Raw genomic sequence first — 13,192 nt, forward strand, 5'->3', positions numbered from 1 at the left:
ATATTCAGTCAGATCTCAGTAAGGCTTGAAAGTGGTGTAAAGACTGGCAGATTGCACTGAATGTTCAGAAATGTAAAATTGTGCACTTCGCAAAATGAAAAAATGTAGTATCCTATGACTTAATCTCAATTAGTCATTGTTGGAATCATCAAATTCATACAAATACCTTGGTTTAACACTTTGAAGGGATATGAAATATAATGATCACTTGGGCTCAGTCTTCAGTACAGCACATGGTAGACTTTGGTTTACTGGGGAAGTGCAATCAGTCTACAAAAGAGATTGCTATACAAATTACTAATGCAACCAGTTCTACAACATTGCTCAAGTGTGTGGGACCTGTACCAAATACGACTAACAGGGGATACTAAATCTAGACAGAGAAGGGTAGCATAGATGGTCATGGGTTTGTTTGATCTGTAGGAGAGTGTCACGGAGATACTGAAGGGACTGAACTGGAAGACTCATGAGTATAGACGTAAACTAACCTGTGAAAACCTGTTAACAAAGTTTCAAGAACTGGCTTTAAATGACGATTTTAGGAATATACTACAATCCCCCATGTATTGCTTACACAGGGATCATGGTGACAAGATTACAATAATTACTGCTTGCACAGAGGCATTCAATCATTTTTCCTGCACTTCATATTGAATGAAATGTGAAGGACCAGTAGTAACTGGTATGGTGGGATATACCCTCTGCCACACACCTCACAGTGGTTTGCATAGTACAGATGTAGATGTAGATGTGGATGTAGGAGAGATAAATGAAATGTTGTATATCAAGTTACCAAGTGGCTTCAAGTAGGTTATAAAAATACCATGTTCTGAAACTGTGAAGAATTTTTTAATCTTGGTTGATTGTGTTGATAATGCAAAAAATGAGCTTTTAACAGCAACAATGAAATGAGCTATTGGAGGAATGATGGTAATGTAGAACATGTCACTATGATATCTGATCACTGTTATGACAATAGTACGAGAGGAAGAAGAGGAATCAGGTGTGAGGGTTGAAAAAGTTATATTCTTTGAAATGAAGATTGAAGGGATGTAAATAGACAGGGTTGTTATGATGAAATATACAATGAGAACAATAAGGAAAATGAAAGACACTATAAGTAAGGACCTGCCACGATGCTGGTCCAAAATATGTGAATTTATGTAATGCAAATGTTAAAGGAGAAAGAGAATTTAGTACAGGAAAACAAAGTAAATCGTAAATGTATAGTATAAAATAGTACTGCTGATGTATGTGAATTAAAGGGAAGTATAAAATCAATTGGTGTAAATAGGGATGGTAAAAACATAGTTGATGTATGGGATGAAGTTAATATCGGACTAGATATACAATAGGCTAAGGGTTCAAGTGAAGAACATAATGAGGAATTACTCCAAGCAATAGGGTATAAGGAAGTACTGAATTTTCTGGATAATTTAGAGGAAACAGAAAGTATAAGATGACTATTTGTTCAACAAATTGTGGAAGAAGAAGAAGAAGAAGAAGAAGAAAATATCAACACATTGGTAAGCATTAGTGAAGAATTAAGTAATATAGAAGATGAAACTCAAGTGGAGAGTAAAAATTGGTGTGACAGTGAGAGTAATATTAGCCATGAAAATGGGTAAGATTCAGTTATATTGATTTTGAGGGTAACAGTGATTTGCAGAAAGAAAGTGATGGAAATGGTGAAGATGGTGATGTAAAGCTTAAAGGGCAAGATATTCAAGTACAAGAATCATTAGCTGAGGAAGATAAAATTACAATTCTATACATATGAAAGGAAATGAAGGTTGATAATTATCCAGGATACTCAGAAGCCAATGAAAAGGGAGATAGCATAAAATCTATCGAGAATGAGAATGAAAAGAACAGGAACAGGAAATCTCAACTGGTAAAAGAAAGAAAGAAGAAGGAGTTACCTAAGCAGAAGAGAAATGAGAGATGAGACTGTTGGAAATAACCATTGATGATTTTATCAACAATGTATGAAAAGATACATTGCTATTTACCATAAAGACAACATGTTAAGTTGCAGACAGGCACAAGTAAAAGACACTTAGAAGTAAGGTTTTGGCCACAGCCTTTGACAGAAAAAGAGAAACACACCTCATTCATTCACACAAGCAAGCACAACTCATGCACACATTACTGCCAACTCCAGCAGTTCCGGCCAGAATGGCCGTTGCATCCTGGTTCGAGCTACCCAACTTGGTGGTCAAGTGTGCACACTTGCTTGTGTAAATGCATGGGATGAGTTTTTCTTTTTCTGATGCAGGCTGTGGCTGAAAGCTTATGTGTAAATGTTTTAAATGTACCTGTCTGCAATTTAACATGTCATCTCTACAGTAAGTAGCAATCTATGTTTTCCTACATTATTCATGTTTCTACTTGGAGTTTTTATTTTTTCATTGAAGGTTTTATGCTTGATGATGGTGAAGAAGAAGGAAAGTAAGAGCCTATTAAAATTTTGTAATTGAAGTAGAAGTAAATGGAAATGAAGAAGAACCTTTTGGACACTACTGTTAGTGTTATTTGATTTTCTGTGTGTAGAAAGAAAACTAACAGTCATGCCTGTGATTGGGTTAGAACTGATGGGGCAAAAATTACGGTTTTAGTACAAGGAAAGGAGATGGAAGTTGAATTCTTTGTGGTACTAGAACTAAAAGTAAACATAATTTTAGGAACAGATTTTATGAAGAACTGTTTTGTAAATATAGATTGTGGTTGTAATGGTGTGAGTATAGGGCAAGGCATTTTCATGTAACTGGGAAGATGTCAGTCTTAAAGTTGTTTATGTGATTAAAGTTATTTCTTTCTTCAGTGACTTTATTTATGTGTAAATTTTGCCTGGGTGTTACACTTAAGTGATGTTATTTGAAGTGTCAGTGTAAAATTTGAATCAAGCTATTGGAGAAGCGTAAATGGAGAGGGGCCACTGGAGTGAGTATTTCCACAAGTGATCCAGAGCATGACAACTGAAAAAGTAAAGGGGTAAGTGAGAAAAAACAAGGTGTTCATAAGGTTGCACATGGATGACTCTCATTCCTGTCACTGGAGGGCAGCACAGGATGATGAACTAACAAACCAAAAAAAGTAATTCTAGCTTATTACATCAGCATAAACAGCTGTTCGTTAAGAATTTTTAACAATCAGTTAATGTGAAATGTCAGCTATGTTTATTGCATCAAAATATTCGAGGACTGAGAAATAAAATTAATGAATTAATTATCTGCATAGATGAATTAGAAACCTCAAACCCAGCTGACATAATCTGCCTCTCTTAACATCTTGTGACCACTGGTAAAGAACTATTAAGTGTTACAGGATTTAAGTTAGCATCTCACATTTGTAGAGCAGAAATGGAGAAAGGAGGAGTTGCCACACTCATCAGGAACTGTCATAAATTTAAGAACATTGACATTCATTAATTTTGCTTAGAACAGCATATGGAAGCATGTGCAACAGAAGTAGAATTTCATAAAAAATCCTTCATAATATTAATTGTATTTCAAGCACCTGCAGGTAACTTTAATCTGTTCATAAGCCATCTTGAAGCTGTACTGGCCCAATTAACAACCAAATACAAAGAAGTAGTGGTTGCTGATGACTTCAATGCAGATTTCCTTAAAGACTCTCCCAATAAGAACTCATTTGAGTTAGTAACACTATCATTCAACTTCATTTGCACTGTATAGTTCCCAACTAGGGTAGCAAGTTGCTCACAAACAGCCACTGATAATAGCTTTATAGAAAAGTCCAATGAACAAATTTATGAAGTGGAAGCCAAAATTTTTGGGACTGGTGCTGCCAACTGGAAAGTAGAAGTAGTAGCCCTTTGCACCACCAGGTGCTGAGAGCTGCATATCTGATGAGTCAGTGTATGGAGTGATATTCAGCTGGGATGACATGTTGCGTCTCCACAGTGATTTACATAATACTCTATGTCCGGTATGTGGCAATTTTATGATGGATCAGCAAACAGAACAGCACGTGTATCAAATTCAGTGTGAATCTCGGGAAAAGTGCTATGGAGACCCTTGCAATGATTCAACAAGAGTTTCGGGGACAGAGCATGAGCCATAAGCATGTGTTTGAGCGGCATGCTCGGTTAAGGGCCGGCCATGCAGGTGCTGAAGATGATGCTCACTCTGGAAGGCCCGTTAGCTGCACAACGCCAGATATTGTGCACAAAAAATTTGTCCCACCCAACCAAACAGTGAATTCCACATACTACTGTGACATTTTGTGATGGATCCATGAAAATGTTTGGCGACGATAGCCCAAACTTTGCCATCAAGGGAACTGGTTGCTGCATCACAACAATGCGTCCTGTCACATGTCCTTGCTCACCATCACCTTTCTGGCAAAAAACAACATGGCGGTTGTACCCCACCCACCATACTCACCAGATTTGGGACGTTGCGACTTCTCGCTATACCCAAAACTGAAACTCAAGTTGAAAGGTTGTTGGTTCAACACTCTAGAGAGGATTCAAGTAGCACTGCTGGCAGTGATAAACACCCTTAAAGAACAGGACTTCCAGAATACGTTTGAGCAGTGGCAGAAGTGCTGGGACTGGTGTGTACTTGCAGATAGGAACTACTTCAAGGGTGATGGTGACTGTGGTATACACCACTTCTAACAAACACCGAACAACGCGCTCCAGTACGCGGCTGCCAAATACATCGCTGGCCGCACTTCTCTGGGCGGCCTGCTGCTTCCATCGCTGGCCGTCTTCACACGCTCGCCCCCTTGCGTGGCCTAGAAATATATCGCGGGCCGCACTTCTCCGGGTGGCTCGCAGCTACCATCGCTGGCCGCCTTCGTGCGCGCGCGTTTGTCAGCACCCAGCAATTGGCTACGCCAGGAAACATTGCAATTGGTTTTCCCTGGAAAACAGCAACCCCAGCCGACGGCTCCATTAACTAGCAAGCCGGCCGCCGCCGCAAACAACAGTTCTCATCGGGAAGTGCAGTACGCCGTGTTCCAGCTGCTTGTGGATGACTCGCCGCACCACTCGAGGTTACCTGGCTGCTCGGCGGAAATCTTGCGACTTCACTTGGAGAGACTGAACTTCACTGGACTTGGGAATAATTACGGGACGTGCACCCCACCATGCACATTTGGACATTGGTATAACCAAACTTTAATTATGCATTACTTCTGAGTGTTAGCCTGGGTAGATGCTTGGCTAACATAATTGTTAAAAAGTGATTTGTGATTTAATAAACCAGACTGAAGAGGTTATTGTGTTATTCCTGGTTATAACACAATAAAATGGCGATGAGCACGCACCAGGGGACGTTGGAAGATCTCCTCAAGACACTTCTCCAGCAGCAGGACGAGAACCACAGGCTGCTCCTCAACACCCTCCAGCCACTTATACAAGGGTTCATGCAGACGCAGGCCACGCAGCAAGTACCGCCGTTTCCGTCTTTTGAAGAAACGTTAGAGGACAGGGAAGCCTACGAATCCTGATTGCTGGAACATTTCCATGCTTTCAAGGTAACTGACATTGGCCTCATGAAATCTTTGTTTTTGTCTTGGTCTATACCTGAGATTTATCGGCTCTTGTGCAAGCTGGCCCCCTTATCAAAACCTTCAGGGCTGACTTTTGCTGAGATTCGCTCGTTGCTCACTAAATATTACCAGCGCCATACCCATGTTATTTCATCTCGAGTCGCCTTTTACCAATGCAAGAAACAGCCGAATCAGATGCATAGAGAGTGGGCAGCGGAATTGCAAGGCTTGGGGCGACGATGTCACTTTGTTACCTCTAAAAATAAGAACTCCTACGCCGAAGAAATGATCCAGGACATGATAATCAGGGATACGCCAGACAGGGAGTTCCAACATGAGGCCCTTCAGCTCGTTGACCCCTCATTGGATAAAGTCTTGGACTTGGCACAAAGCTTCGAGGTGATCCGTGCAGCAGGCAAGAATCTAGAATCATGGGTCGACATTGCAGCAGTCAATGTAAAAACATCAGAGCCGGCGGCTAAGGCCCACCCGAGTGATGATTCCGAAATAGCGATAGTGCGGACAGGCCGTCGGTCCACTCAGCAGAACCGTCCGCCACCTCGCTCCAACCGCTCAAACTGGTCGTGGGTGCCAAAACGTTTGCCATCATGTCCTGATTGTTTTAAAAAACATCAATGAGATGACTGTCCTGATCGATCGGCCTTTTGCTACAAATGTTCTTCCGAGGGCCATTTAGCTTCTGTGGGTCGAAAGTCCCGCTGGCCGCAGCAACCTTCGGATCTTCCGATGGATGTTAATCTGATCGCCGCTATTGATAATCAGGAGACCACCAATAGGCTTTTTATTGAAGTCCTGATTGCGGGAAAACCGATTCAATTACAGGTTGACAGTGGCGCAGCCGTGAGCATTCTAAATTACGCCACATATTTGAGATTTGGCACTCCTCCCTTGCACGACACGCAGCGGCACCTCATGGCGTATGGTAAACATTTCATTCCAGTCTGCGGTCAAGTCGACTTGCCGACGACATACCAGAATGTCACCCGCCAGGTCACCTTCTTAGTCATTAACAGGGATTCCTCTGAGAATTTATTTGGGCTGGATGCATTTAGGAAATTTGGTTTTTCAATCGACGATTCTGTGAATTTGGTGTCGGATGAGGTTCCGTACTCAGATCTGGACAGGCTTTGCAAGGATTATGCAGACCTGTTCACCCCCGGCCTCGGTTCCGCAAAAAATTTTGAGGCACACATCACACTGAAACGGAATGCGCGGCCTTGGTATTTTCGCGCCCGTGCCGTTCCTTTAGCTCTCAGAGATCAAGTGAAGAAGGAGTTGGACCACCTCACGGCAAGTGGCGTTCTTGAGCCTATTCCTTCTAGTCAGTGGGCTACTCCCCTCGTCGTTGTTCGGAAGCAGTCAGGGCAGCTCCGTCTCTGCAGCGACTTTAAAGTAACAGTTAATGCTCAATCAGAGATCGAGACATATCCTATTCCAAAGCCGGAGGAGTTGCTGTCCAAATTGAAGGGTGGAAAATTCTCGAAAATAGACCTCGCTGAAGCATACCTACAACTCCCACTTGGTGCCGCATCTCAGCAGTTCCTGACCCTCAACACACCGCACGGGTTATATCGTCTGAAACGCCTTATGTTTGGGATAGCCAGTGCGGTTTTTGGAACAATTAGTCCTTAAAGTGGATGGATGCATTAACTATTTGGACGACATCATGGTGACGGGTCGTACGACGGAGGAACACCTTCACAACCTGCAATCTTTATTCCATGTCTTACGGGAGGCTGGCCTAAAATGTAGGAAAGAAAAATGTTGTTTTTCCAACCTGAAATTGAGTACCTGGGCCACATCATTTCATGTTCGGGTGTTCGTCCGTTAGAGAAACATATAGAAGCCATCATCAAGCTGCCACGACCTACAATGCTGACACAAGTTCGTTCCTTTCTGGGGAAGATTTCATATTACCGAAAATTCTTACCCGCGGCTGCGACGGCAACTGCCCCCTTGTCTCAGTTATGCAAAAAAGGGGTTCCTTTCGAGTGGACGCCGGCATGCGACCGCGCCTTCCACAGGTTGAAATCCCAATTACTGCAGGCCCCGTGCCTCACACGTTTTGACCCTACTAAGCAAATCGTCATTGCAACGGATGCCTCGGATACAGGCATCGGGGCGGTCCTGGCTCACAGGGAGGCAGATGGGTCGGAGCACCCTGTGGCCTATGCATCGAAAACATTAACCGATACACAACGTCGGTATTCCCAAATTGAAAAAGAGGCACTGGCCATCATCTTCGCCTTAAAGAAGTTCCATGTTTTTGTGTATGGTACACAGTTTCACACTGCTCACCGTCTTCAGTGCTGGGCTTTGTTTTTGGCACGATACCAGAATGAAATCCACTTTCGCAACACAACCGAGCATGCCAACACTGACGCCATCTCCCGCCTTCCATGGGGACCGGATTTGGATTTCAACAAAGAGGAAATTCTGTGTTTTCATGTAGATGAAGAAGCACAGGCCGCAGTAGAGGCGTTTCCCATTACCAGCTCTCGCGTAGCGGACGCAACCAGTAACGACGAGGTGCTCCGACAAGTCTGTCGTCACGTGCGTAATGGATGGCCCGAACGACCGCCTCCCACGGCTTCCGCGGCGTTTCGTCAGTTCTTTACTGTCCGCCATCATCTTCAGTTGGTTGACGGGGTCCTTCTACTTCTTTTGGACGACAGACATCCACGGGTAGTCATTCTGCAGTCTTTACATCAGCACGTTCTGCACCTGTTACACCAAGGTCATTGGGGGATATCCCGGACAAAGCTTTTGGCTCGCCGATTCACATACTGGCCCGCTATGACTCAGGAGATTGAACGCCTCACGCAGACGTGTCCCTCCTGCCAACGCCAGCAGGCAGCTCCACGACTTTCCTTTGCCTCTTAGCCACCATGTGCTCACCCGTGGGAATGGGTGCACGTTGATTTCGCTGGGCCAGTGTTTAATGCCATGTTTTTTATTGTCGTCGATGCATATTCCCGGTTTCCATATATTGTCCGCTGCAACTCCGTTTCCACCTCCACCACTATTGCAGCCTTAGATAAAATATTTGCCATTGAAGGTCTGCCGGAGGTTCTCGTCTCGGATAACGGTCCGCAGTTCCGCAGTGAGGCTTTTCGGGTTTTCTGTGTCCGGCATGGCATTCGCCACATTCCGACGCCCCCCTTCCATCCTCAATCTAATGGCGAGGCGGAGAGGATGGTCCGCACCTTCAAAACGCAGATGAAGAAATACCTCCAGGATCACTCCCCCGACGCATCTCTTACTTTTTTCTTGAGCAGTTACAGGTCCACACCCATCGGAGATAAAAGCCCGGCGGAACCTCTTCACGGACGGCAGCCCCGGACCCTCATGAATCTGCTTCTGCTGACACCTCGGTTGGCTCTGTCGCTGTCTGCTTCTCGTTTCTGTCCGGGTACTCTGGTGTGGGCGAAGGGATTCGGCCAACAACCAGCCTGGATTCCAGCCACCATCATCCAGGGCAGGGGCAGGGAAGTCTTCCGGGTTCAACTTCCCGGCCGGGAGGTTCTTCGACATGCCAATCAGCTTCGCCCTCGCCTGCCTTCACAATCGTTTTTCTCCTCCCCCCTCGGCATATTCTCCTCCCATCCCCTGCTTCCCCTGATTCGCCATGCCAACCAGGGGAGGGCACGCCCGGGTGGTCCTTGCAGTTGGCCCCCGTTCGGCTCACGGACGATGCCTCCCAGCCAGAGTTTCTTTCCCCGGACGTGGACCAGACCCAGCCACAGCCAGCCGGGGACTCTGAGGTCTCTCCCGATTGCCACCCCCAGGTCACTCCGGATGCCGATGAAGACATGCCACTGGTTCCTCCTGCACTGCCTCCTCTAATGCCGCGGTCCGCACACTATAACCTTCGCCCCCGGCCAGGGCATTTTCGCCCTTATGCTCCTGTGCCCAGTCTCACCGCTGACGCCGAGGTTTTGGAGGAGGAGGATGCCATGGACGTGGCGTTCATTCGCAGCCAATGTTTCCACGCTTCCCCACGGGGGAAGGGGTGTGGTATACACCACTTCTAACAAACACCGAACAACGCGCTCCAGTACGCGGCCGCCAAATACATCGCTGGCCGCACTTCTCTGGGCGGCCTGCTGCTTCCATCGCTGGCCGTCTTCACACGCTCGCCCCCTTACATGGCCTAGAAATACATCGCGGGCCGCACTTCTCCGGGCGGCTCGCGGATACCATCGCTGGCCGCCTTTGCGCGCACGCGTTTGTCAGCACCCAGCAATTGGCTACGCCAGGAAACATTGCAATTGGTTTTCCCTGGAAAACAGCAACCCCAGCCAACGGCTCCATTAAATAGCAAGCCTTATATAAAGCCGGCCGCCGCCGCAAACGACAGTTCTCATCGGGAAGTGCAGTAAGCCGTGTTCCAGCTGCTTGTGGATGACTCGCCGCACCACTCGAGGTTACCTGGCTGCTCGATGGAAATCTTGCGACTTCACTTGGAGAGATTGAACTTCACTGGACTTGGGAATAATTATGGGACGTGCACCCCACCATGCACATTTGGACATTGGTATAACCAAACTTTAATTATGCATTACTTCTGAGTGTTAGCCTGGGTAGACGCTTGGCTAACATAATTGTTAAAAAGTGATTTGTGATTTAATAAACCAGACTGAAGAGGTTATTGTGTTATTCCTGGTTATAACAGTGACCATTAGTCCAAAGCTAAGGTTTTCAACAGATGGCAGCACCAGTCCCGAAAATTTTGGATAGCAACTCTAATAGTCAATGGCCTCTCAGACCATGAAATGCAGCTCCTTTTGTTAAATGTTAATACTGAATAGTATATAAAATCTGTTAAATCTGAACTCAAGAAGGTAATCAATGAGCCAAAAATTTATTATTTTAGGACACTCCTCAGAGACATTCACTGGAGTGATGTTTACAGTGCTCATGGCATGAATGAAAACACTTTTGCTAATAAAGTGCTTACCTTTTCTGAACACTGTTTTCCTCCAAAACTAACCAAGGTTAGAGTAAAGTCTACAAAGAAGGCATGGATTACCAAGGAATAGAGGTATCTTGTAAAATAAAAAGAAAACTGTATCAGTCAATCTGAATCAGTTCTGATATTGATGCTATACCACATTACAAGAAATACTGCAAAATATTAAAGACTGTACTACAGACATCAAAGCACATATATTACAAGGAAAAGATAGTCATATCAGATAGCAAAACAAAGAAAATACAAGATACAGTGAAGGAGGAGACTGGTAGAACCAGACATGACGAGGGGCAAATAGCATTACGAGTAAATGATACATTGGTGACAGATGTGTATAGTGTTGCAGAATTCTTTAACAAACATTTTACAACTGTTACTGAAAAGATGGGGTGTGAGGTTCTGTAGATTCTGCATGGGATACCGCAGACCAGACATTTCAAGTAACTTCCATAATTTGAATTTGACCCTCACTACCCCAGCAGAAGTAATGTCCATCATAAAATCTTTAAAATCAAAAATATCTAGTGGGTATGATGAAATATCAATAAAGTTAACTAAAGATTGTGATTCTGAGTTAAGTAACACATTAAGCTATCTGTGTAACCAATCGTTTATCAGTGGAATATTTCCTGAATGGTTGAAATAGGCTGAAGTTAAGCCACTGTTTAAGACTGGAGATACAGAAATAGTGTCAAATTTCCATCCAATTTCACTTTTGCAAGCATTCTCAAAAATTTTGGAAAAGGTAATGTACAATCAGCTTTATAACCATCTTATCACAAAGAACATACTGACAAAGTTGCAGTTTGGATTTCTACAGGGTTCTGATATTGAGAAAGCTATCTACCCTTACAGTGAAAACGTACTTCATTTGTTAGACAAAAAATTGCAGGAACTGGTATATTTTGTGATCTGTCAAAGTCATTTGACTGCATAAATCACAATATTCTTTTAAGTAAATTAGAATATAATGGTGTAACAGGAAATGCTGCAAAATGGTTAAAATCTTATATCTCTGGCAGGAAACAAAGGGCGTTATTAGGAAAGAGACATGTATTAAGCTGTCATCCAACTGGGAACTAATTACATGTGGGGTCCCAAAAGGTTCCATCTTAGGGCCATTAGTTTTTCTTGTGTACCGGTATATCAATGTCCTTTCCTCAGTAACATTACCAGATGCCAGGTTTGTTTTGTTTTCTAATGATACAAACATTGCAATAAATAGCAAATCAAGCATAGTCTCAGAAAGCCTGGCTAACAAAATATAGTAACCACTGGTTCCTAGCCAATTCTTTGTCACTAAACTTTGAAAAAACACACTACGTACAGATCAGAACTTGTAAGGGGTATCCCTAGAGTATAACTCTAACATATGATGACAAGCAGATAGAAGAAGTGGACAGTGTTAAATTCTTGGGCTTACAGCTTGATAATAAGTTCAACTGGGAGTAGCACACCACAGAACTGCTGAAGTGTCTACACAAACTATATTTGCAACGTGAATACTGTCAGACAGAGGTGATATAAAAATGAAAAAGCATACTATGCTTACTTTCACTCTATTATGTCTTATGGGATTATTTTTTGGGGTAATTCATCAAGCCAAGCTTAAGTTTTCTGGGCACAAAAATGTGCAACAAGAGTTATATGTGATGCGAACTCAGGAATATCCTGCAGAGGCCTGTTTAGGGAACTAGGGATACTAACTACTGCTTCCCAATATATTTATTCCTTAATGAAATTTGTCATTAAAAACATATCACTTTTTCAAATCAACAGCTCAGTTCATGGAGTCAAGTCACTTACTCTTGTACAAAAAGCTGTGCATTATTCAGCAACACACATTTTCAATAACTTGCCAGCAGCCATAAAAAGCTTAACAACCAATGAAATTCAGTTTAAGAGAACCCTAAAGGATTTATTGGTGGCCAACTCCTTCTACTCCACTGATGAATTTCTCAGTAGAACCAACTGATATTTTGTGTGTGTGTGTGTGTGTGTGTGTGTGTGTGTGTGTGTGTGTGTGTGTGCGCATGTGTATTCAGTGCATTAATGTGATCTTAATAAATGAGTGTTGTAAAACCTGTAAAATGATCCTTTCATATAGTGTTCATTGTAAAAAAAGGCAATCATTCCTCCTGGGATCTGTGGAAGGTACATTACAGTATTTGTTTAAGTTGTAAATATGTGTCATGTACTATTGTTTTTCTGATATGTTCTATGTCCTGGAGGACCTCTTCACTACAGATCAATTGGAATGAAAGTAAATCTAATCTGAGCTCTAATCTCATGATTGGCTGGTGACTATCAAGAGGTTGTTGGGAGTGGACAATGGACAGGAGAGAGAAAGGTACAGGAGCATGTAATAGAACTGGAACAAAAGTTTCATGTAGAACATATTGTGACTTAATGTATTTTTCATAATTTGGTTTCATATGTGAGCTACTTTGATACACAAATTATTTTATAAATAACTAGTTATACCAGTGAATTTAGGAAAATGTACATACAAACAATCTGTTAGACATCAGACAGTCTTTAGATTTGTAGGCCAGCTTGAGTTACTAATTCCCTAACATTTTTGGTGAGGAACTAACAGCATTTTACAAAGTTTCAGTTGTTACAAGTGTCCAGTAGCCTACTAATGCTGTCACCAAAGTAGCAAGTGCCAGC

The 13,192-nt window shown here is 43.2% G+C and overlaps 1 protein-coding gene across 1 annotated transcript in view; it reads right to left on the reverse strand.

The window, feature by feature from the left end:
• LOC126235453 (Down syndrome cell adhesion molecule-like protein 1 homolog) overlaps positions 1-13,192 on the reverse strand; it is a 137,462-nt gene that overhangs the window by 114,136 nt on the left and 10,134 nt on the right. The window lies entirely within an intron of this gene.

Source organism: Schistocerca nitens, chromosome 2 (genome assembly GCF_023898315.1).
Source record: "Schistocerca nitens isolate TAMUIC-IGC-003100 chromosome 2, iqSchNite1.1, whole genome shotgun sequence".
Lineage (NCBI taxonomy): Eukaryota > Metazoa > Arthropoda > Insecta > Orthoptera > Acrididae > Schistocerca > Schistocerca nitens.